The sequence below is a fragment of the Sciurus vulgaris genome (assembly GCF_902686455.1).
Source record: "Sciurus vulgaris genome assembly, chromosome: 18".
Taxonomy (NCBI): domain Eukaryota; kingdom Metazoa; phylum Chordata; class Mammalia; order Rodentia; family Sciuridae; genus Sciurus; species Sciurus vulgaris.
In genome coordinates this window covers 14,524,376-14,551,183 of record NC_136479.1, presented here as the reverse complement: position 1 = coordinate 14,551,183, position 26,808 = coordinate 14,524,376, and positions in this window count along the sequence as shown.

The following is a 26,808-nucleotide window of genomic DNA, read 5'->3' as shown; positions in this document are numbered from 1 at the left end:
TCCACAACTCCCGAATGTACTGGCAGCGAAGCCTTTTACATGTGGGTTTTGGGAGACATTTCAGACTCAAAGTATAGCACAACCTTCTCAGGCCCTGGCACAAGACCCAGGTGAGCTGCACCTGCCCTCAGAAACTGAGATCATAAGTAAGTGTTGTTTAAAAGTCACTAAACATTCAGTCCTTGGTAATGCAGCAGTAGAAAACTAATACTGAGAAGATAATCATGGAAGGAAACAGGAGCTCGGAACAAAGACACGAAGCTCTGATGTCATGATGTTCATGTGTCGAGAAGCAAGAAGTGATTAGCTGGGACAATGCTCTAAAAGCTGAGCTCAAGGGTGACCAAGTTGTCTCCTTGGGCTTCAGCAGCTGCAGAATGGTGGGCTATAGAGTTGGGGGGCCAGTGGGTTGAGGAGCTGGTAGGAGATGAGGAGTCAGAAACAGCTGGCGGAGAGGTTTATTAGAAAGGAAGGGGAAGGAGGGAGCCCCGTGGTGCGTGGAGCGGGGAGGCTGGGCGAGGTCTGTTGATCTGGGGTTTGGTGGAGGTGGTGGTGGTGCTCATAGAAACCAAGAGAAAGTGAACATGTTTACTCGGGTGTCTCAAGGTTCTTACTCAGAACGATGGTTTGGTTCACCCCACGTTGCCCATCAGAACCATCTAAAGAACTTTCGAAAAGTACCTCTAACCAGTGTATATCAGGCACAGAATACTACTCAACAATCCACAGGAACAAAACACCAACGCATGCTACCACTCGGATGAACCTCCAAAACATTACGCTGAATAAAAGAGACCAGAGGCAAAAGATCACTGCCCTATGATTCTACCTGTGTCGAAATATTTCTGAAAGGCAATCCAATAGCTATAGTAGATTCACGATGACCTGGGATTGAAGCTGGGACTAGGGATGAAGGGTAAACTTCTTTTTTTCTTACCATTGCCCCATAGAACAAACTTTTCCAACTCCTTTGGCCTCAGGTTCCTGGCAGTGCGCTCTTCTGCTGGGGTGGTCTCTCTCCAGAGGACCCTCGTGTGAAGTACACCTTTCATCATGACTCAGAGACAGCTCCCTTCCCTGGGAGCCTTAGGGACAACCCTGCCACGTGAGACTCAGGGAGCACTAACTGTCCCTGAAGGCCTTGTCCCACCATCCGCTTCTGGTCCACACCTTGGCTTTGAATTTCTAGATGTTGTAATCGTTAGTCTGAACTGTCAACTTGATGGGATTGAGAGCTGCCCATGACTGAGAGGCTCTGGGTGTGTCATGAGGGTGTGTCTAGGGATGATTGGCATGTGGGAGGGCCAACTGAAGTGGAGCCCCTACCTGGGCGTGGGCAGCACCGCCCAACAGGATGAAATAGAAGCTGGAAGAATAAGGAAGCAGAGAAGATGCAGCTCGGCTCTTCTTGGTCGCTGCTTCCATCCTCTGAGGACATCGGACTCTCACTTCTTCATTCTACCAAAGTGGACTCTGCCAGTGATTCTCCAGGTAGTTTCCAGAAGCCTTGGTCTCTGACTAGGGTAGCACTGCTGATCCTTCTTGTTCTGGGGCTTCTGCATCTTGGACTGCACAGCTGCTGGTTCCTCCAGCTCTCCAGCTGCAGACGGCCATGTGGACTCCCCAGCTTCTGGTCGTGTGAGCCAATCTAATAAATCCCCTTTTTTATAATCATCCTTCCTGTTGATTCTGTTCCTCTAGAGACCCTGACTAATAGAGATGTGCAACAGGTAACAGTTACTGTATTCTTCAAGTTGCAACCTTTCCAAGCAGATATCTTTAAGTCCAACACACACGCACACACACACACACATGCACACACGCACACACACACATTCTAAAGACATTTCTACTCTTTGGTGAATTGCCCTCTACTCTTGTGAATTTCCAAATGAATCTTTAGCCTTCTATCCCATAGTCTGGAGGCTGGTGATGAGCCAACGCTGGAAAACCCAACTTGGAGGTCTGTCCAAGTCCCAAAACCGTCTAGCCTGTCGCTGTGGGAACCCTTGGCCCCTATTGCTCTCAGTTTGGGAATTTGTCCAAAACTCAGACGCAGGAATATTCTGGTTCTAACAGCTTGAAATATCGTCTCATCTCCGGCTGTCTAACTATCGCTTCCAGCATGTGCTGACCAAATTGTGGCCTCGGGGCAGGTGTTCTTCCAGGAAGAAGGCATGAGTAGACAAATGTGATTCATACAAGGGACAGGTGAGCTCGAGCTGCAGGCTGATCGCATCCCTGCGTTCCCTGGGGCATAAGAAGACGTGTAGAACTTCCGAGCATTTTCACTTGTTCTTTACGGCCATGCTGTGATTACCAGGTTGCCTGAGCTTGTGAAATAAGGACCTCATCACCTCGATTTTGCTCCTCCAAAAAAAAAAAAAAAAAAAAAATGATAGGCTGGGATTTCAGCTCAGTGGTAAAGCATTTGCCTGGTATGTGTGAGGTACTGGGTTCAAGTCTTGGCACCACATATAAATAAATGTTCATTGACAACTACAAAAAGTTTTTAAATGCACTGCTCCTATAAGACAATGCTCAGTTCACCAAGTTCCTTGCACAGGCATAAAAATAAGAGTTGAATGGGACAAATTTTGCCACTTGCAGGAGGCAATCCAGACCCTGAACCATTAAGCTATGTTATTTTGTGGTCCTTGGCCACATTTGTATTGAGGTGACGGCTCCAGATTTGTGACAAATTTGTAATGTCCCATAGTCAGTTCCTCACTACAAAATGCACCACTGGTTCTTCTCTAGCACAGGGGTCAGAACTTTTCTGCCGAGGGCCACATAGTAAATATGTTGACTCTACCGGCCAGGTGGACTCTTCTGCAACTCCTCTCCTGGCAAAAAAAATTCCCCCCAAACCAGACATAGTCTATACATAAATGAGGGAGTGTGACGGCGTTTCAGTAAAACTTTTCTTACAAAAACAGGTGGTGGCAGATTTGGATCATGTGCCACAGTTTACTGACCCCTACTCTAGCAGATTGAATGATTTAACAAGATACATTTTATAGCCCTCAAACAAACAAAAAAAGTAGGAGATATTCTGCCAAATACTCTTGGTTCCTTGGAGTTTTCTTTGTTGCCCAATAAATTGTACATTTATGAAAAAGAAATTTTATATACACCAATAAATGTGGGTGGGAATGATTTGCTATAGGCAAAAAATTGAAAATGCCGGGGAGATGATTGATGGAGGAGAGACCCCGAGAAAGCAGGAGGAGGAGACCTCGTGAACAGGTCAGAGACCCCTGCACAGGGGAAGGGAAGGAGGAGAGGCTGGCCCTGTCGGATGGCTTCTGGGGCCATGTGCTAAAAGGATCCGAGAAATCAGGAAGTGTGAGAACAAAGGTCCCAACTTCACTTCATGAACACTGAGTGAGAGAGCAGAGGGGGGCGTGGAAGGCCAGGATCAGCCACACCGAGGCCTCTGCTAACTCAATTTAAAGAGAAAATGTCATCTGCTTCACCAGGTCGCAGTTCAAGAAATAAAGCCAGTTCCTCTGCATAGCCAAGATCCTGGTGGCCGAGGGTGAGATTCAGTGGTAGAGCGCTTGCCTAGCATGCTCGAGGCCCTGGGTCCCATCCCCAGCACCCCAGGAGAAAAGAAAAATAAGAATCCTGACCTTCCACCTTAGACTCACTGAAATTTTCCAAAATAAAGGATAAGTACCACGGACGATGGAGACAGGTTTTAGGCAGTGCCCAGACATGACATCAAATGACGTCAACTCGCCAAGCCAGGCTGTGTGTCCCTTTTCCATTCCCTTTCTACCTTTCCAATCTTGTCACATAGAAAATACCCATCAGGTGCTGGTGTGTCTGCAAAACCTCTCTAAGGCGGACCATTCTCCCAGGTAGCAAGTCCCACTTCCCTTCCAGCAGGCAGGAGGGTCTGAGCAGAACCTAACCTGGTTTGGTTCCCTCCTCTTTCCTCCATGACTGCCTGCCTGTGAGAGCCACTAATCGTCAGACTCTCATTCATGATATAAATATACCATGAAAACATGATTCACCTTTTTCTTTTGCAGTAAATTTAAAGTCAGTCATTTCAAAAGAAAAATAGTGGACAAGTCTCCAGGGAGGGCAAAGATTTAGCCCAAGAGTGAGCGTGCTGTGAGCATCAGGCATCACGGGTCGGGGAGTAGGGGCTTCTGGAGCCAGTGGCCAGGCCCACTCAAAACTTAAGGTCCAAGCCCACCTTCCGAATCCTAAGTAAAAATGGCTGCTTCACGTTGGGCGTGAGCGAGACTCGCTTTGTTTGATACTCTATCCCCACGTTCTGGCGCGCAGTGGACCCTCAGTGAAAATCTGTTTAATGTCTAATGAACGTGAACCTTGAGTCAGACAGACAGACAGACACAAAGGGGAGCAGAAGTGAGGAAAACATCTGTCATCTCCACCCAAGTGTCTGAATTCTTCCACAATATTTATCCCACGGTCAAGACAGGGCATTATATGAAGAGAACTCTCAATGAATGCCTTTAGAATCAATGGAACACATGAACAAATAGGTCATACCCATTTATAAATAACCTGATGTAATCTAAATGTAGGAGTGTCAAAATAATTCGTGCCTCACACATCTTGAGCACTTACCGTAAGTTACCGGTGCTAACTCTGCTGCGGTCACAGGTAGATCATCCCATGCTGTCCTCACTATCCCTCAGGGCAGGCTCTCTGGTCAGTCCCATTTTACAACTGAGATAACTGAAGCTCAGAGAGGTCAAGCGTCTTGCTTAGGATCATCCAGCTAATGAGGACAACCGTGGATTCAGGACCCTTAGCCAGGTCTTATATCCCCAAAGCCTGGGATCTGCCCCCGATAGCCCTGTGTCTAACAACGCAACACTCAGAAGATGGAGTGGCTGTGGTGGGTGCTTGGAAATTGCTGATCAGCTACAGAATATGGAGAAAAAAAATAGAAAAATAAGAGACGCATGGGACGCATTATTAGGATTTCCCAAGATTTTCAGGTTTTTTCCTGTCACATTCCCCACATGACTAGGTGACATTCTTTGGCCAATGAAATGTGACCATAAGTGGCATGAACCACTTTTGGGAAAGAGGTATTGAAAAGCCACTAAGTGAGCACTTCTGTCTCTTTCTGGCAAAGCAGGAGTTGAAACAGTGTAGGCTAAGCCAATACATGGAGGACAACCGTCCTTACCTACAATGAATTTTAAATCAGAAAGAAACAAAGTTATGCTAAGCAACTACATGCTGGTGATGTTTATTACTTCGCCTAGCCTAGCTGATATACTGGTGACTGTGAAACAGTTATAAAGCAGTGATATCCATCAAAAATAAAATGCAATGCATAGAAAAATCTACTCAGGGATATCACATCAAAGAGAGAGCTTTTTAGTCTGCTTATAAGTAGAAAAGCAAGCCAAGCTTGGTAGTGCATGCTGTAATCTCAGTGACTCTGAAACCAAGGCAGGAGGATCGCAAGTTTGAGGTCAGCCTCAGCCACTTAGGGAGACCCTGAGCAACTTAGCGAGACCCTGTCTCAAAATAAAAATGCAATAAAAAGGGCTGGGGATGTAGCTTAGGGATAGAGCATCCCTGGGTTCAAGCCCCACTACCAAATAAATATAAAAGCATTATCAAACCTACTAGAAAAGATGGCACAAGTGAAACCTGACCCACCTGGGTTTAATTTCTGCCTTGAACACTCACCGGCTGGGTGGACTTAGTCTCTCCAAGTCCACTTTCTCATCTGCAACGCCACCTGACCGGAACACTAACTGCACACAGTGGTCACAGGTTATAACTGAGATCATACACATGGTGTGTTCCACACAGTACATGGCTCAGTGTGAGTGCTGAAGAATTGTAGCTATCAGCCAGGCATGGTGGCCCACGTCTGTAATCCCAGGGGCTCGGGAGGCTGAGACAGGAAGATCCGCGAGTTCAAAGCCAGCCTCAGCAAAAGTGAGGCGCTAAGCAACTCAGTGAGACCCTGTCTCTAACTAAAAGACAAAATAGGGCCGGGGGTGTGGCTCAGTGGTTGAGTGCCCCTGAGGTCAATCCCCAGTACCAAAAAAGAATTGTAGCCATCCTTAACTGAAGGAGAAGGCCACAGTCACCAGCAGGAACAAAAAGTGTTACTTTCTCTTTTCCCAGTAATGCCCTGAGAGAGGGCTGTTGGCAGGCCAGCAGGGGTTAACGGGAGGCACGCAGATGCACACACGTCCACACGCACGCTCGCCCAAGCACACGCGCTCACGGCCCTGCCTGCGCCCTTTGATCCTGCTCCCAGGGCGGATGGAGATGAGGCCTGCCAACCGCGTGGCCCTAATTGCATTTTCTTCCTGAAAGAGGGTCTGGCGCAGAGCACCTGCGGCCCCGCGCTACGTGACAGCCGGGCTGTCGCGCAGGCAGCATGCAAATCCGGGTCCGAGGGCTCCGGGCACCCCTCCCCACCGCCACCCTCACCCCAGACGCAGAGCCTCCTGCACCGGCTGGGCAGTCTGCAGTTCCACCATTCATTCCCCTCCCAAGTCGCCTCGGGGGCTGCAGGGAGGGAAGAGCCCCCACGTCTCCCTGACGCCCTGGGAGGGAGAACAGCAAGAGCGGTGGTAGCTGAGAGCAGAGGACTTTGCAAGGCAAGAGTCAGGGCCCCAAATCAAGCTCTGAGGTCGCGAGCTGGGCTGCTATGGGCCCAGTTTCCCGGCTGTAAGGGGGATCACTGGCAGAACCGGATGAGATGATTATCTGAGGCCAATGCCCTGCACGCAGCAGATGCCTGATAAATTGTAGCTGTTATAATTAGGATCCCTCCTTCATTGACTAGACAAGAATGACTGAGCACTAACCAAGTGTCAGGGGCAGCTGCTGCTCAGGAAACCAGGGTGAGCCCCTTCCGACCAGGTCTCTGCAGTGGAGAGCCTGCGTCATGGTGGGCAGGTTAGCCGGAAAAGGTTAGCGGGAAGCCCAGCTGGGTGAACTCCGCACAGGGCAAGTGAGGGAGGGAGACGGACAGAGGGATGGGATTGAGGAAGGGCTGAGCCGGTGGGACTGGCATTTTTCCATCACTGGGACCAAAATTCCTGACCGGAGCAACTTAGAGGAGGAAAAGTTCACTTGGGGCTCATGGTTGCAGAGGTTTAGTCCATGCTTGGCTGAGTCCATTGCTGTGAGTCCAGCGGGAGCCGCCTCAGGGCAGGCAGGACAGTGAAGGAAAACAGCTCTGCCCGTGGAAGCCAGAAGCAGAGAGAGAAGGGGTCAGGGGCTGCAGGAGAGATGGACCTTTCCGGGACACTTCCCCACCTCCTCCAGCCATGGACACCTGTCTACAGTCACCACCCCGTCCACTCAGACTGGGATGGACTGATTAGGTTGCAGCTCCTGTGACCCAATCATTTCACCTCTGAATATCCCTACACTATCATGTGACCTTTCGGGGAGCCCCTCATATCCAATCCATAACATGCCACCCCTGGTCTCCAAAGGCTCATGTCATCTCAAGAAAAAATGGGGAACCCTGTTTTAATCTGGTTGGTCAGGAAGTCCTCTTGAAGGAGAATGTGTTGACAGCTGAGGGGAAGTCAGAGGGTAGCATGTTTCAGGCAAGGGAACAGCACGTGCAAAGGCCCTGAGGTGGACTTCTCGGTCATTGTGTGAAGATGCACAAGGAAAATCTCCTCAATGGTGGCTGCCACCCTCCATCCAGATCCACGTGTCAACAGAGAATGGTTTCAGATCTTCCAAGACTCTGAAGCCCAGATCATAGGGGGCATTTCAACATCAAATAGTTCATAAAAGTTTATTTAAACCTATTTCATTCCTTTACAAATATTTACTGAGTATCCTCCATGGACCAGGCAGTGAGAGATACAGAGTGAGTCAGGAGGACTTGCTTTCTATGCTCACGACCACCCTGTATCCAAGCTCAAGGTCAGGAAGACAGAAAGTAGTCAGTAAGTATTTGTTGTAGAGACACTGAGAACAATGACGTTTGGTGAAGCTCTTATTCAATTCTCCTACACCATTAACATTAACTTATTAAATTCTCACAGCTCTGGCATGAGGTGTTATTATCTCCATTTTACCGAAAGGGAAACTGAAGCTCAGAGACATCAGGTAACTTGCCCAGGATCACACAGTAAATAAGGGGCAGAACCAGAATTCAAACCTTTAACACCCTGGCCTTACGGTCAATGTTCTTACCCACAGCAGGGTGCCCAACCATCCTGGTTTGCCTGCAACTACCCAAACAGAAAGTCCCATGTCCTTGGAAACCCCTCGGGTCTGGGACAGTTCACTCCACCCAGTACAGTCTGACTTTGTAACAAGGTACATTGCCATGAAATCAAATAAATTTCAATAGGGTGAGGCGAGTACAATAATAAACACATATTGCATTTGCAGAAGTAGCAAAGGGAGCCAGGAGCTCTCCAAACAGGAAGAAACTTGCCCCTAAGACCCAGGAGGAGCCTACATCCAGGTGGGGTTGAAGGGGGCCACGGCTCTCCTGTTGGATAAGCTGTGGGGGGCTGGGCAGAAGAGGAGGGAAGCCCACGGAGGGGAATGTGAGGGACATCCTTAACCAGGTCAGGTTGTGGACATAAAGAAGCCTAAGAAAGGAAGAAGCAAGAGCCAAAAGTAGAGAAATAACGGTCAGGTCAGATCCTGGAGATTTGGAGCTTAGATTTTATCCTGGAGTCAATAGAAACACCATGAAAGGATTTGAGGTGGAGAGGGAGGGAGTCGGATTTGCATTTTAGAAGGATCGCTTCTGGAAGGGCTGAGTGGGAAGGAGGAGTGAGCCAATGGGCAGAGGCTCTGAGGGTGCCGACAAAGCACCCCTGGGGAAAAAAATCTCGATTAAGAATCAGAACCCTCAGAAACAGCTCCCAAGCAAGGAAATATTGAGAAACAAGGCTCCTGGAATCGTGGGGAGTGGGCATTCCGCCTGGTATCCCAGCTTGCTCTGGTCGATGGCAGCTTTTCTGTATTTGAAAGGCAGAATCATTCACTAAAGTCAGCCGTCTCCAGGAGCTCAGCCACCCACCCACCCACGCATTCATTCATTCACTCATTCACTCACTCACTCATTCATTCACTCATTCATTTGCTCACTCATTCATTCACTCATTCATTCGCTCACTCATTCATTCACTCATTCACTCACTCACTCGTTCACTCATTCACTCATTCATTCAAAGAGCGCCTGCTGCCTGCTAGGCACCGTACTGGACACAGGCGCTGAGGATCCACAGCAAGCTGATCACCATGTTCCTGCCCTCCTGTCCCTCTCAGACCAGTGGGAACGCAGGCGCCAAGCACGGTTGCTGAAGAGTCATAGCCGTCAGAGGCTCTGAAGGAGATGGATAGGGTGCTTAGGCGGGAGGAGGCTCAGTTCAAACCAGGAAACCAGGAAGGTCCCCCCTGACCTGAGCAACGATCCACAGCCGGCCAGGTGCCAGTTAGGCAGGTGAGCGTTCCAGGTGGAGGGAGCTGTGCGGACAGAGGCCTTGGGCCCAGAGAAAGCTGGGCGTGACCAGGGTGGCCGGAGCAACATGGACAAGCCGGGAGAGGCCTGAGAGGAGGGGAAGGGAGAGGACGGAGGCCAACCACCTAAGCCACGTGGCCCTCACGGCAAACCCGCTGGAGGGTTGGGTGAAGAGCCGAGGGATCAAAGATCTCTCAAGTGGGTGATGGGGGCTAAGTAGCTGCAGAGATGTGGTCAAGGAGACACTCGTAGCCAAGAGATTCTGCGCGTCTGGACCAGGCTGGCGGGTGTAGACAGAAAAAATGAAGCAAAAGCCAGTTATGGGGGGGTGCAATCCACCTATTTTGGATCACATGGAAAGACTGCTATGAATGGCCCACCATCCCCCAGGTTTCTCAAGTCAAGAAACTCAATGTCGTCTTTTCCTCGAGGTGGGTCCTCACCCAACAGGAACCAATCCCTGCTGGCTCTCCTCTACAATCCCGATTGTGACATGAAGTCAGATCATTTCCTACAACACTGGTCTTCCTTCCCTCCTGTGATGAGTTGGATTGTGTCCCCCCCACATCCAAAAACAGAGAGACACGTCAGGTCCTAAGCCCAGACCTGTCCATGTTCCCTTATTTGGAAAGAGGGTCTTTGCAGATGTAATTAAGACATAAGTAAAGGTGAGGCTGTTTCGATTAGGTTGGGTCCTTAGAAGAAAAGGCGGAGCCCCGGGGGGAAGAACCCCATGTAACTATAGGAGCAGAGACGTACTTGCCAAGAGATGCCAAGGATTTCGGGCAAACACCAGAAGCTAGAAGAGGCAAAGGAACATGCTTCCACCAGAGCCTTCAGAGGGAGCCTCACCCGGCTGACACCTGATCTCAGACGGCCAGCCTCCAGACCTCCAGCCTCCAGACCTCCAGCCTCCAGAACTGCAGAAGAACACATTTCTGTGGTTTTATGCCACTAAATTCGTAACAATTTGCTACGGCAGCCCTGGGCCACCCAGACACCTCTCCGACAGCTAGCCAACCAAGGGGACCAGAGTCACTCACCAGCCAAGGCCAGTTGGAGCTTAATGCAGCATGAGCCGTTGTGTGGTCCTAGTTTCAAGAGCCAAGGTGGTGACCTGCCCCACATAGTGGTGTCAGATCTGAACAAGCCAAGCCTTCCGTGACGGAAGAGCCAGTTCCGAATTGCTCCAGTCAAATTCCATTTCTCTGAAGTAAATTTTCCATCCTCTTCCCCCTCCAGAGTTTAGGAGGGACCCTCTCTTTCCCCTGTATTAAATATCAAGAAACAGAGGCAGAGAAAGATCTCTTTAAAATAGCGACCAGTTGCAACCAGTAAGTGTCACAGAAGTTAAGTGTGAGCAACAGAAACTGACTGCTATGGTCCGAATATCCCCTGAATTAAATCTGTTGAAACTTAATCACTAATGTGGTAATATTAAGCCATGGGGCTTCAAGAAGATGTCAATGCAGGACACAGAAGGCATCAAACCTGTTGGCACCCCAACCTTGGACTTCCCAGCCTCCAGAGTTAGAAATTAACTTTTGCTCTTTATAAATTATCCAGTCTCGGGTATTTTGTTGTAGCAGCATAGCATGGACTAAGCACCAGTTCTGGGTAATGTGCCCAGAAAAGGAAAGAATTAACAGGTGTTACATAGTTAGAAGAAGGGCAGGAAAGCTAGCTAACCAAGTCTGGAGATTCTAGACCAGGAACAACTCCAAAATCACATTACAGGCCTGGACAGGTGGAGACACCACTCCCCAAATAGAGGACCGCCAGTCCCTGACTCTTTGGGTGGAGATTCAGAAGTTTCGTGTCCAGCGAAGCCTTAATCCCCTGTCTGGGTCAGCTAGCTCTCAGACAAGAAAAGGAGTTTGCTTGCTGAGTGACCAAAGATGGATAATACGTTCATGTTCCATGTCATTCATTGTGCTTCCTTTGAAGATCGCCTCTGTCACCATGCATCTACCGAGCACCTGGTTTTGCCAGGCATTAGCGAAACAAAGATCAACAAGACAAGTCCACTGTTCTCCTACAGCCCAGGAAAAAGACAGCAGAGACCAAGAAAGCCCCGCAGCCTGGAGAAGTGGGATAAACTCTGCACGAGGAGCCCGAGCGTCCCACTCCAGCCTGAGCCTTCCGTTCTGAGCAATCTGGAGCAAGTCTCGGTTTCCTCATCTGTAAAATGGGCATAGAAGCACGCGGGTCCACTACCATTAAAACCTGGTTCTACAGGTGAGGATGCTCTGCAGACTTAAAAGACTCCTTGCAGGAAACTGAGGGCAGAACCGCCCACGCGTCCCACCCCTTCTTCATTCACACCCTCTACCCTGAGGCTGTACCGCTGCCCTGGGAAGGGCAGAGTCCCCTCCGCCTCTCTCCACTGGATTGAGTGTGTCGCTTGTTCTTGCCAACAGGATGCAACAGAAGCAGATGTCCATCGCAGGGCCAGGCCTCTGGGGCCCTGCTCTCCATGGGAACACTGCCACAACTTGAGGACAGCCCAAGCCACCCTGCAGGAGAGTAGGGCCACGTGGACAGCAGCCCTGCTGTCCCCGCCAAGTCCACACAAGCAAGGTCAGCAGAGCCTCCTCCACAGCCCTCGGGTATGCAAGAGGCCACACTGGCCACCCTGAAACCCCACACGGGATGGTTGTTTGCAGCCGCTGAGTTTAGGGATCTGATTTTTTAGCCTCATGCTGGCGAGAGACAACATTGTGGATGCAGCGGCCCTGGGTATCCATAGCTCCACTACCAAAGAACTCGCAGGCAAAAATAATTCAAATCCTGCAAACTGTTGTTTTTTTAAATTAAGTGGTACAAAGGGAGGTCAAGCAGAGGTTATCAAACTTTTTCCCAAAAAAGATCAGATAATGAATCCTTTAGGCTTTGTGGCAGGACAGTGGCTGTCAAAACATCAGCTCTGCCTGTGGAGAGCCACGGCAGCGAGGGACACACCAGGAAGTCCCACGGGCAGGGCCGCGCGCAAGGAAAGCGTGTTCACAAAACGCGCACAGCAGGATCTGACTGCAGTTTGCCAGCCCGTGGAATAAAGTAAAGGGCAAAATGCCTTCTTGTCCCTCTGTCCCCTGAGAGGTAAACACCCTCACCGTTTCTTCTGTGCCCTTCCAGTAGTTCCTACCCATAAGCGTCCCTCAAGTGGATGCACGCCGTAAGCACACCGTACTTGCTGCTATGACCTTGGATGCGTCATAAAATGTGCTTTGGGTATATTTCTCAGCCGGCACAGAGTGACCCCAGGGCCTTTAGTCACTGCGCACAGTCACTGTACTGCCTTCCTGGTAAGGAGGGACAGTAATTCATTGCTGAGGGTTGAACGGTCTTTCAGTAGTTTGCTCTCCATACAAATGCTGCAATTTTGATACACAGCATGAACTGGTTTTCTTCTTGACGGTCATCCAACAGTTTGGACAGAAGTTGAGGTGATGCTTGATACACGTCTGGAGGGTTCCAGACATGAAGCTGCCCTTAAAGAATTCACAGTGGCACCCGATAATGATGTGGATGAGTTTACTGAGCAATTACTATGGGCCATGGACGGAGCGATGGTATCGACATGCATGATATCACCCATCTTCACCACACCCTGTGAGACTGTTGCTATTATCAGCCCTACTTTACAGATGAGAAGGAAGCTCAGAGAGATGGAGTAACTTACCCGAGATCACACAGCTAGCAAAAGATGGACCTGAATCTCAAACCCAAGTCCTAAGCAGTCTGCCTACATAGGAGACAGTATTGAAATTAAAACGGCAGGAACTCAGAGAATTCTGGGAGCCCAGGTGGCAGGCCCATGGACGGCGCCTCATCTTGGCTGAGGGCTCTGAATGTTTCCTGAAAGGTCTGAGGAGCCATGAAAAGGTTTTTAAAGCTCGTGAGTCAAAAATCAAGTCCCCTATTGAGAAGGGTGGGCTCACTGCAGCAGAGAAGATGGATTCGAGAGCCAGAGGGAGCCAGGAGATGGGTCAGAGGCTGCCACGGTCACTCAAGCAACCCTGGGGGCATTTTCTTCTTGGGGGCAGATTTGGCCATGTAATTAAAGACAGCAAGGTGGCATCAGGCCCAGGAGCAGAGCACGCCCACACGGGGAGCCCGGGGCTCAGGGGCAGACGCGATTGCCCAGGATGTGTGAGCCGATGGCCGACCACCCCATGGGGAAACCTGGCCCAGCCCCGGATCATTCACTCCTGTCCAGAAGGCTTCAGATGGCGGAGAGATGGCCTCGGGTCGCCCCATCCTGGAGAGGGAGGCTCTTGATCAGTGGCCCGTCCACTGCCGCCTCCACTCCCCACTCTGTGGCCCTGCGGAGAGCCAAACCACGTGGCCGCCGCATCCTGAGTCATCCCAGCTGGGTCCAGCTATTTTCCCTGGGAGGCAGAGAAGCCAGGCGGAAGCGTGTCCTGGCCAGGCAGGGGACCCACAGGGAGCCAAAGGGCGGGCTGCTGCCTGCAGCCTCCCACCACCCCGCAGGGTGGGAGGGCGCTGTGAGGACCTTGTTCACTTCCGGCCAACAGGTCTGGGTCTGAGACAAGATGCCAAAGGACACTGGCCAGGACAGGAGCAGAAAGCACCAGGGAGCAGCCTAGAGCAGAGGCTGGAAAGCAAAGCAGCTCTTTGCCAGGCCGGGGCTTCGGGCCAGGAGCTGGGCTAAGTACTTGACATCATCATGTCAAGCCGGAATATGTGATAGCTATTATTTCATTTCATCCCTACAACAGAGATCAGCCGAATCCTGTTTGCGGCTTATCTTTGTATAGCCCATGAGCTAAGAATGTCTTTCCAATTTTAAAAGTTTCAGAAAAAAAAAAAATAGATGATGGAAACTGTTTGTGGTCTGTACAACCTAAAATATGTATTATCCGGCCCTGTGCTGAAAAGTGGTGCTAGAGATGGAACTCGGGGGTGTTTAACCACTGAGCCCCAGCCCCAGCCCTTTTTCTTATTTTTTAAATTTTGAGACAGGGTCTTACTGAGTTGCTTAGGACCTCCTTAAGTTGCTGAGGCTGACTCCAAACTTGCGATCCTCCTGCCTCAGCCTCCCAAGCTGCTGAGGTTACAGGAGTGTGCCACTGTACCCGGCTCTAGATTACTTATAATACCAAATATAATGCAAATACTATGTAAAGAGACATTATACTGTGTTATTTAGGGAATACAAGAAAAATAGTCTGTCCATGTTCAGAACAGATGCCATATTTGTGAATATTTTCCATCCGCAGCTGGTTGAATGCACAGAGGCAGAGCCCATGGATAGAGAGAGCCAACTAAAAATTTCTGGAGTGTGGTGCACAGTGTAAACTCATTTCCTCATCTCCCTACAACCTCTTTAGTAAATGGTTTGTGTTTCCTAACACTTGACGGGAGAGGCTCCCTGTTTAAGCCCCCACAGAAGACCTTCGACATCTGATCACTGAACTAACCACTATCTGTGTATGCGGACCACGTTTGCTTTACCCATTCACATGTCCAAGGGTTCCTAGGCTGGTTCTGTAGCTTGGCTATCGTGAATTGTGCGGCTATAAACATGGATATGGCTGTGTACCTATAGTATGCTGATTTTCGTTCTTTTATACCAGGGAGTGGGATATCTGGGTCATATGGAGGCTCCATTTCTAGTTTACTGAGGAATCTCCACACTGCTTTCCAGAGTGGCCGCACCAATCTGCAGTCGCACCAGTCACGTATGAGTGTGCCTTTTCCCCACATCCTCACCAACATGTATTATTACTTGGACTCTAATAATTGCTCTTCTGACTGGAATGAGATGAAATCTCAGCGTAGTCTTGATTTGCATTTCCCCGATTGCTAGAGATGTCAAACATTTCTTCATATATTTGTTGGCCATTTGTATTTCTTTTTTTCCCCTCTTGGTACCAGGGATTGAACTCAGGGGTGCTTAACCACTGAACCACATCCCCAGCCCTTTTTTGTATTTTATTCAGAGACAGGGTCTCGCCAAGGTGCTTAAGGCCTCGCTAAGTTGCTGAGGCTCATTTTGAACTCGAGATCCTCCTGCCTCAGCCTCCCGAGCTGCTGGGGTCACACAGCACCCAGCCCTGCTTTCCTTTTTAATGAAACCCCTGCTCACTGCTTACCCTGGTGTCCACAGTGTTCATACTTCAACTTGATGGAACACAAACCAAATCCTGGCTCTTGCTGGTAAGAGCATTATGTATAACAAAAATGAACTAATAAAAAAATTTTAAATAAAGTTTAGGGAAAGAAAAGGAAGAGATCTGTGAATTCTTAGGAAGGGGAATGAATTGGAACTAGGAAATCAGGGAAAGAAGAGCAGATGCCTGCTGGGAATCACATTGCATGTGGACACCCGCCTGCACCAGGCCAGAATGAGATGCACCCACCACAGAGCTTGGATGATTCAGACCCAGAAAAAGACCTCCGTCAGGCTGCAGAACTCTGCCTTCTTGGGAACCTTAGCGGGGAGAGGTGGGGAAACAAAGAAACCACAATCAGGAGCCACGCCCCAGTTAAAAGCAATTGAACCCTGTTTATTGATTTTCTCTTCAGTCGTTTGATTTCTAAACCACCAACAGATTTTTTTTAAGTCACTCAGTCGACATAATCATAATCATCATGGTTAAGAGTATCTTTCTTAGCAAGGCACGGTGGTGCACGCCCGGAATCCCAGTGGCTCGGGAGGCTGAGGCAGGAAGATGGTGAGTTCAAAGCCAGCCTCAGCAACTTAGTGAGGCCCTGTCTCTAAATAAAAAATAAAAAGGGCTGGGCATGTGGCTCAGTGGTTAAGGCCCCCTGGGTACCAATAATAATAATAATAATAATAATAAAGAATATCTTTTATGCCAAAAATCTCTAAGGCAGAGAAAGGAAAGGCAAGTGGGGAAGGAAAGAGAGCAGGCTCAGTGAGCAAGAGGAGCCTGGAGAGAGAAGAAAGATCATGCCGCCGGGAGGAGCCACCACACTGGGAGAGCAGAGGGAGCCAGGGACGTGGGCTTGGCGCTCGCGCGGCCTCTCTGCATCCCTCGGCAGAGCCCTTCTGTAATCAGAGAAGCAGGACATTACCAGGACTCTACGGTTGTTGGTGTGGACTTGGCTGTGGACGTGGATACGGATCCGATCCTAGTCCGTGTGAGTTGCCGCCACAGTCTGGGTGGCTCATAAGGACTCGCGGTCTCACAGTTCTGTGGGCTGGGAGATCCAAGACCAAGGGCCAGCAGATCCTGGGGCGCGTCCTCTTCCTGGTTCACAGGTGGCCGTCTTCCTGATGGAGCTGTATCCTCATGTGAGAGGGGTCAGGGAGCGCTTGTAAGTGTGCTCACCCACACAAGGGCGCCACCCTCACCTCAGCTACACCTGGTCACCACCGAAAGCCCACCTCTAAGGACCACCGCCTTGGAGGCTTGGGTCTCAACCTGTGAATTTGGGGCCCAGGAACATTCAGTGCTCGCAGATGCAGATATCAATTCAGATTTAGATTTTGTTTCTCTTAAGGGATTAGTGGCAGAGGCACGACCTTATGCATCTGTGAGAAGGGGTGACGGGGCTCCTGGGGGTCTGTTGTCTTTGATCTGATACAGAAGCTAAAATCCAGGGTGGTCCATCCAAAGAGAAGATAGAGACAAAGAAGAGTCTAGAAACTACCCCCAAACGTGAGCTGAAGCCCAGATCGGTTCCTAACTGCCTCTCCACCTTGGTCACCTTACCATGGAGGTAAATGCCTACATCTGCCCCAGGGAGGGACATGCTGAAGGAGAACCCAGCAGAGGTGAGCAGCCCAGCAGACCCCATACTGCCAAGGAGGTGAGCCAGGTAAGCCCTGCAGAGTGGCCCCTGTGTCACTTCCGACCTGCTGACCTCTCATTGGCAACCCAAGCAACCAGAAAGGAGCAGGAAAGAGGATGCTGGGAAATGTAGTTCAGCCTCCCTGTCGACCTCTCAGCTGCCACTGCACCTAGGGAGATTTCTTTAGTTTGGGGGATTTGCATAAGAGAAGGGGAGTTTATTTATGAAATCAAAGAAAAACAATAGAAACAATTAAAGGGTCATTTTTAAATATTCAAAATAACAACTCCTAAAAGCACGTGCTTGAGATTTTATTTAACTGGTAACTAAAGAGAGAACCAGAAATATGCTTGCAAGTCATTCAAAGGAAAAGTCAAAGAAGAGACACGTAGGCGGGCAGGATTCCTGGAGTGAATTTGCTCACTAGACACAAAACCCTTCAACAGCCACAGAACCATCATCCACTGCATTCTGGCCAGACGTGATTTATTTGTTATTTCTACAGACAAGAGTCATTTGCATTATTATCAGTTTTCTGCAAGTTACAGAGCTGTAAATTTGCAGGCAGGAAAGCCAAGGTACAGGGAGGGAGAATAACTCATTCGAGGACACACAGCTAGTAAACATGGGAGCTGGGACTGACACCTGGCTACCCAACTCCAGGTTTGCTGCATCCAACTTGAAGTGGGAGGGGTCTGGGACTGGGGGTAGTATTTTATCACAAACACTTAAAATTTCCTGACAATGCCTGGCAATGATAGTATGCCCATTAAGGATATATTGCAACCTGGCCCACCCTCTGCCTCTCTTTTTGCTTCCTCACCGACATGAGCTGAGCAGCTTCCTCTGCACACCCTACTTTCACCCTGATGTGCTGCCCCAGCACAGGCCCAAAGCATCAGGGCAAAGTGACCATGGACTGAAACCATGAGCCAAAATAAACCTTTTGTCTTTTTAAATTGATTATCTTGGGTATTTTGTCACAGTGAGAGAAAGCTGACTAACAGTTCCTCTCACATCTCCCCTTAATAAGTCATCTCCACCTCAACTTCCATCTCCTCCTCTCCCCTTGCCAAAGGGAGACCTTCATCACTAATCTCCAGCTTTTTTCTTGCTTCAAGGGGTGGATGCTGGGACTGGAGTAGTGGCTCAGTGGTAGAGCACTTGCCTGGTGTGTGTGAGGCCCTGGATTAGATCCTCAGCACCATGTATAAATAAATAAAATAAAAAATGGGTGGATGCTAACTAAATAAGGGTGAACTTTGAATTCCTCAGGAACTCCAGAAGGGTTTTGAGGGTTGGAGGATAAGAAAGAAAGAAGGAAAATAGGAAAGAAGCAGTTGGAGAGCAACAAGCTCCTACTGGGAAAACATAACCAGCAAAATCACAGGTGAGTCCTGGGAAATCTGATAGGGTTTCTGCCAAAAGGGGCCCAGCATGGACCACCCTCCTCCCCATGTCCATGAAATCCTCAGGGAAAAATGACATTTTGTTCACATACTTGGCTGTGGATCTGTTGACGGGAGTTTAAGAAAAGCAGCTCCCAGTTAGGGAAATGCAATTCATCCAGAGCTACACTGAGAACCCACCTCACCCTGTAGAATGGCAGACACCAAGAACACAACCCAGCAAGGCACGGGGGCCCTCGCCTGCAATCCCAGAAGCTCAGGAGACTGAGGCAGGAGGATCTCAAGTTCAAAGCCAGCCTCAGTAACTTAGTGAGGCCCTAAGCAACTCAGCAAGACCGTGTCTCAAAATAAAAAATAAAAAGGGCTGAGGATGTGGCTCAGTGGTGAAGTGCCTTTGGGTTCAATCCCTGGTACCAAAAAAAAAAAAAAAGCTGGACAGTATGATATGGGGAACCCTTACACTCTGCAGGGGGTTGCAGGGGCTGCAGAGGGTGCAGTTAGTACAACCACTATGGGAGTCAGTGTGGAGGCTCAGCTGCACCCCTCCTCGATATTCATCCCAAAGAACGAAAGTCATCACACTACAGTGACACGTGAGTCCTCACGTTCATAGCAGCACAATTCACAATAGCCAAGCTGTGGAACCAGCCTGGGTGTCCGTCAGTGGATGAATGGACAAAGAAACCATGGTGTATACACACATTGGAGTTTTATTCAGTCACAAAGAAAATTAAATTAGGGCAGTTGCAGGAAAATGGATGAAACTAGAGACCATCATGTCGAGTGAGATAAGCCAAGCTCAGAAGGTCAAGCCAAGCTCAGAAGGTCAAGGTCCTAGTTTCCTCAGATGTGTGGAAGCTAGAGAGGGACGGGGACAAGAAAGATGGGGCGGATCTCATGGAAATCAAAGGGACATCAGTAAAGGAGGGAGACCAGAGGGAGGGAGAGGAGAGGGAGAAGGGAACCCGGGATTCTGCTGTCACACTGGGCACGTGTACAAATACGCAACAGCCATCCCACCATTGTGCATGATCGCAGTGCACAAATAAAAAACGGAAAAATCTTAAAAAATAAAACAAAAGTGCTTCACAGCAAAAGAAGAATAGGAAAGAGGAGGAGAAGAGGAAGAAGAAGAAGAAGAAAAAGAACAGCAGCTTCTCCGAATAAACGAGAAAACCTGGGCCCGCTGCTTCATGGAGCTAGGTGAAGACCCATGAGCTTCATCCCGTCGGTTCTGCATCCCTGGGTTCTCCATCTGGGGATCCAACCAGCCCCGGACTGAGAACATTCAAAACAAGTGTGTCTGCCCTAAACGTTCACAGACGTTTCTGGGGGGTCTAGTCACTGGGGTGTAGCAGCTGTCTGCACAGTATTGACATGATGGGAGGACTGCAAGTGATCCAGAGGCAGCTTCAAGTGTAGGCAGATGCGCAGACTGGATGCAGACACTGGGCCATTTCATACAGGGAACTGGAGCATCCTCCAACTTGGGGATCTACGGGGGTCCTGGAACCAAACTCGCCCACCCAGGGAGATGGTTGTCTAGGAAGCAGCTGACCCGGAAGAGGAAGCGGAGGAAGCGCGAAGGACAGAGGAAGGGGGAGGGGCGGAGGGGGGAGGGGCGAGAGGCGCACTGAGGACCCCGTGGGTGCAGGAAGCACGTCGCCCAGGAAAACTGCAGGTGCCTCGGCCCCAGCCTGCTTCTCTGGATCCCCCGCAGGCCTGGCCCAGGGGCCATTCCTAGTGTCCACTCACATCTCATTAAAATGCATGCCTCCCATTTATAAGAGCAAGCAAACCAGACCCTTTGGAGATGCTGCCTGTGGGCAGCTGGAGACGGAGAAATGAAAGGGAATTAATTAATTAGTAATAAAACAGAAAAGGAGCTTTGTCCACATAAATGATGAGAATCTGCTCAGCAAGAAAGGACAATAGCTCAACCCTTGACCTCCAGGAACCGTACGGATGGAGGGGAGGAGGAAGAGGGAGGGGGAGGAGAGGCGGAGAGGGAGATGTGGGCTGCGGAATGACCCAGGGAGTGGGCGCCCACTGCTTGACGCAGCTGGGTGAAGATTCGCAGGTTAAATACAGTTGGCGCCGTGTGTCCTAAGGTTCTCCAACCAGGGAGTCAACCCACCGCCCATCAGACTGGAAACATTCCAAACAAATGCACCCGCAATACTGCCGAGCAACTCTCTTACCAGGAGGAGGTCGGTTGGGAAAGTTTTTCCAAGTCTTGAAGAAGGACTGAGAGTTGGCCAAGGGTAAGACAAGCTGGAGACACTGACTCGGAAGAAAGCAACCCAGCACCCGAGGGACAGTGTGAAAGACAGGCTCGTCACTGGAGACCTTCGCATGCCTTTTGAATTTGGAACTTTGTAGAAATGTTGCCTATTCGCCTATTAAAATACATATTATTTTAGAAGGTTGGCCGAGTTAATAATAGTGGTTGAGGAAAAGGTTTCCAAGCATAAATACATTCCCTCCTTTGCAAACACTTGGAAAAGTTCGTTTCCTTTCCTTGAGAAGAACCACCAGGCCAGTGTTTGCTTCCTTCCCAGTCCTAGAAGTGATTGGTTGAGAGTGTGGCCCTCTCCCAGGCTTCCACCTAAAGGCTGCTGCACCAGCCATTCCAGCTGAACACTCTACAACCCTAGTGACTGCCAGTCCTGGTGGCTGTAATGCAAATGCTTGTTCAGTGTCCAACTCGCTCAACCTTCTATGTGATACTCTCCTTCTGCCACATCCTCACTTTCTCTGGAATATAAAATGATCATCAAATTCAAAAATCCAAAACAGCCCCACCCGCAGAAGCCTCTTTTCTTTCATCTAGGGAGTTTATGAGTGTTGTTGGCTTTGATTTTCAAGTGTGGAAGAAGCAAGCGAGGCCTCCTCCGGTGAGCTCACCCCCGCCTGGCCCAGCACTTCCATTCCGGGCCCTGGCGGAGGCTCTCTCACCACAAGTGAAGTGCCGCTGCCCACAGCAGCAAACGATGAGCTCATGGTTTGTTTTCTGCCCTCGGAATTCAATTTGAGGGGTGCATCCGGGCCACCGGAGCTTGCAGCTTCCTGACCACTGAGCCGAGAGGTCATCATCCGGGAAGGCGGGGACAGCCAACTCCCTGGAGGTGAATAGGCAAACACCGGGTGGCGCCCGTCCCCGTCTCCCGTCCCCAGTCATCGTCTAGCCTGACCCCGAACATGTCCCCAGAGAAGGTGTCGCAGGGTCTGCGACTCCACTACTCTGTCCGCTTGCTGCTCAGCCACAGAGAAAGCGCACGCAAGCTGCGGAGTCTGGAGTCTGGCAGGGAGCTGACCCGGCATTCTTGCCAGTGCCCCCTGCACCCATCATTTCCAGGTCGGCAGGTCCTCCTGCTTCCTGGCCTGGGGACACGCTGGTCCTCTCCAGGAAGGCCTTTCCATGAAGGGAGGTGGATCGGTACCTCATGGCAACTCTCACAACAGAATACGAGACAGCCGTTAAAAATGACGCTAGGAAAAAATGTTCAACATCTCTAGTAATAAGAGAAATGCAAATCAAAACCACCCTAAGACTCCATCTCACCCCAATTAGAATGGCGATTATCAAAAATACAAGCAACAGGTGTTGGCGAGGATGTGGGGAGAAAGGTACACTCATACATTGCTGGTGGGGCTGCAAATTAGTGCAGCCACTCTGGAAAGCAGTGTGGAGATTCCTTAGAAAACTTGGAATGGACCCTCCATTTGACCCAGCTATCCCACTCCTTGGCCTATACCCAAAGGACTTAAAATCAGCATACTACAGAGATACAGCCACATCAATGTTCATAGCTGCTCAATTCACAATAGCCAGACTATGGAACCAACCTAGATGCCCTTCAATTGATGAGTGGATAAAGAAACTGTGGTATATATACACAATGGAATATTACTCAGCCATAAAGAATGACAAAATTATGGCATTTGCAGGCAAATGGATGAAATTGGAGAATATCATGCTAAGTGAGATAAGCCAATCTCAAAAAGCCAAAGGACGAATGATATCGCTAATAAGTGGAGGATGACACATAAAGGGGGGGAGGGAAGGGTTAATGTTAGGGTTAGAGTTAGGGTTAGGGAGGGGGGCAAGTATGGAGGAAGAAAGTACTGTATAGAGGGTAAAGAGGGGTGGGAGGGGTGGGGGGAAGGGAAAAATAACAGAATGAATCAAACAACATTACTGTATGTAAATTTATGATTACACAAATGGTATGCCTTTACACCATGTACAAACAGAGAAACAACATGTATCCCATTTGTTTACAATAAAAAAAAAAAAAATGACGCTAGGGAAGAAAATTTGCTGTCCTGGGAGAATGTTACCATATGGTGAAAAAACGCCGTTGTGAAATAACAACAGCAGCTGATATTTATTGAGGAAGGTTATGGTTTGAATCCAAAACATCCCCCAAGCCCATGTGTTAAAGGCTCAGTCGCCAGCCCATGGTACAGTTGGGAGGTGGAGGAACCTTTAAGAGGTGGGGCCTAGTTGGAGGAAGTTAGGTCTTTGGGTCCATGGCCTTAAAGGGATATTGGGACCCTGGCCCCTTCCTCTCTCTTTGCTTCCTCTCTTAAACTGCCATGAGATGAACAGTCCATCCCCACCACATGCTCCCACTAGGACATACTGTGCCCCCACCAGCCCAGAACAATGGAGTCACGCAGTCATGACAGAAGCCTCTGCAACCATGAGCCAAAATAAAATTTTTCTTCTTTAAGTGGATTTTCTTGGGTATTTTGTCATAGCAACAGAAAACTAACCCACACAAGGATTTCCTGTGCACTACTATTTAAGTGCTTTACATACACTTACAATTGAATCCTCAAAACAACCTGGATTGTTATTACCCATCACTTGACAGGTAAGTAATCTGTGGCCCAAAGAGAGACACAGGATGTGTCTAAGTTTATCAGTCTAGTCAGCACTAGATCTGGGATTTCATCCCAGGCAATTTTTTTTTTCAGTGCCTGCACACAGTACCATATCAGAGTCCATAAAGCATGATCCTCTTACTGTTAAAAAAGAAAAGTATGACCCATTTAGAAAAAGGGAGAGTATTTTAAAGCACTGCTGTGCTATGCACTAAAATGTTCATAGAGAATGAGATTTATGGGCTGGAGTTGTGGCTCAGTGGTAGAGCACTTGCCTAGCACGTGAGGCACTGGGTTCAATCCTCAGCACCGCATATAAATGAGTAAATGAAATAAACGTCCATCAACAACTAATAATTAAAAAAAAAAAAAGAGAGAGACTGAGATGTATGGCAGCGATGTCTCAGGTTAGTTCTGCAGAAGCAGCTCAGAGATGGAATTTAGCATGATGCATGTTTATTAACCCCCAAGTCCCAGATTTTCCACTCTGTATTTTGGTGAAATTGGCACAGGTGCATTAAAATGGGTATGTGTGTGTGTGTGTGTGTGTGTGTGTGTGTATATCCTTCATATTATATAACCTTATATATCCTTTATATTACATATATGCAAATATATTTTTCAAATAATCTAATCCCTCACCTATTATTTTTCTCAAAAGAACACACCTTTAAAAGCATAATAATCACTTCAAATTCACCATAAATGCATGTTCGATTTCAGTTTTTATAGGTGTCCCGTATCTGGGCCGATGGACAGGTGGGTTAAGGAGGGCTCGTGGGAAGGGAGACCCAGCACACAGAGCAGAGGGAAGCTTGGGCTTCAGCACATGCAGGGCTGGGTCTAGAAGAGCCCTCCAAAGTGCCCCACGCTGGCCCAGGACCGCCAATCATTGTGCCCCATGATCCGTGGCTCCCTGGAAGTGGGCACCCTCTAAGGTCCCTCAAGGAGGCAGCCCTCTGCAGCCACGGCGCGACTGTTCATTTATGTCCACTCGACTGGGCTACAGGCTGCCCAGATAGCTAGCAAAGCCGTGTTCCTGGGTGTGGCTGTGAGGCTGTGATTATTTGCTTTTGACTCAGAAGATGAGGTAAGGAAGGTTGGCCCACCGGCAGGGACGGGCATCACCCGTCCGTGAAGAGCTCAGACACGGCCAGCAGGGAGGGAGGGAGCTTTGTTCCCTAGTTCTCTCTGGTCCTCAGACCTTGGCACTGCTGGATCCCAGGCACTGACCCAGACGGGCAGTCGTGTGTGGCTCCCGCAGTTCCCGGGCCTTCAGACCTGGACTGAGTTGCAGCACTGGCTGTCCTGGGTCTTCAGGTCGCAGATGCTGGGTCACGGCACCTCTCAACCTCCGTGATCACGTGAGCCGACTCCTTGTAAGAAGTCTCCTTTTGTTTACCTACGTCTGTGTCCTGTAGGTCCTGTTCCTCTGACACCCCCTGATTAACACACCAGGCGACCGCAGGACGGGCGGGGAGCTGGAGGGCTGCAGTCGGCACACCCCACAAGCCCTTCCTGGGAGGGGTGCCCGAGAGGCGGCCCGCGGCCCTCCAGGGGGATTTTACCTTTCTTCCTTCCGTGCGGCTACATGTTCTGCAACTGACGCACATCACTTGTGTAGCAAAGGGAAAAGCTACAAGAAGAAAATGAGTCACCAATCCTCAATGACATCAAAGCCAAAGGCTAGCCTGGCACTGGCTTTTGAAGTGAGCAAGGTCAAAAGATGGAGCAAGTATATGCCTTTCAGAGGGTACATAGCTCACACCTTCCAGGACTGCTTGGGCCTAAATATTAGCTCAAATTATTACCCCTGGATTACCTGGTAGGGCTCCAAATACAGACAATTACAGAAGCCAATAGGTGTGTGAAAAGACCTTAGTCAAGGCCCCACTAACCAGATTACCTGGCCCTAGGGAAACCTGTGGCAGTGGCCTCTCCTACCTCAAAATGGCAGAGTAGACTTTGCATGGTGGCCCCAATGAACACGCCCTGGGGTCTGTACTCAGAATGGACTGAATGCTGGTGTTCCCCACCTCTGGGCTCCTGTGGTGAGGTGAAGGATGTGAGGAGACAGGGATCGATTCCCTGGCACCTTTAAGCTGCCACAATGGTGAGAAAACAGATCCCCACTTCAAGATGGTGCTGGCAGTGGGAAGTCAGTCCGGGCACCCTACCGCAGTGGAGTTAGGGAGTCGTGGTGAGAGGCACCATAAATCCATCATCCGTGGTGAAAGGTCCTGCAAGGAACATTGCACATGAATATTTTTGCTGTTAAGGAAAGAATTCTGCGAATTGTGTTTGTGTTATATACTAGGGGGGCTCTGATATAGTCATCGCCCGATAGTAATCGTGATGCCATGATCTTCCAAATGTGTCCGCACACCTCCCTCCATCTGCCTCCATCTCCTCACCCTTCAGACGTCAAGATCAACATCGCTTCCCCCCTGAAGCCCTCCCAGATTCCCAGCCGCGTATCCCGATGTCTTCCAAGTCCTCTCAGATTGGAATAGATCTAATGGCTGCCCACCAGCATCCAAGACCTTCCCCTCAGCCCTTCCTCACAGAGCCTGCTCATGTCCGGCATTCCCACCTCCCTGGGCTTTAGGAGAACCCAGCTCCTGCTCCAGGGGTGGACCCTAATCATCCGTGGCCACTCAGAACAAGTCATGGTCTCTGGCAACGCTTACTGGCTCAGGAAAGCCCACATGATATGAGCTGGCCATTCGGACTGAGAGGAAGATACGTAGCCCGTGGGTAGTAAAGAGATTTTAGTATCTTGTGCCAGGAGTGAACGGTGAAGCCTAGGAGCCTACAGTGCCACTGGAGGCCACTCTGTGACTATAAGAACGAGGATAAGGCCAGCTCCGGAGGCCGAAGGGGAGAGAGAAAGAACCTGGGCCCTGAACACCCCGAGTCCAGAGCCCACCCTACATGTGAACCTCCAGTTCTGTGTGATTAAATGTTTATTCCTACTCAAGTTTTAATCAAGATTTTATACCATTATAGATTTTTAAAATTCTAATGAATGTTTCTGTCATAACTTCCAACACACTATTCTTTTTATTTAATTGCCTGCTGCCTCCAGATTTCCCCACTAGATCATGTTCTCTGTGATGGTGGAGACTAATTCACCACAGACCCCCTGGGGCCTACTAGAGTGACTAGCTCATAGTAGGAGCTCAACAAATATTTGTAAATGAATGGATAATATCCTCTGCGCTTTAAGAATGGGTGAGAGGGCGTGGCTCC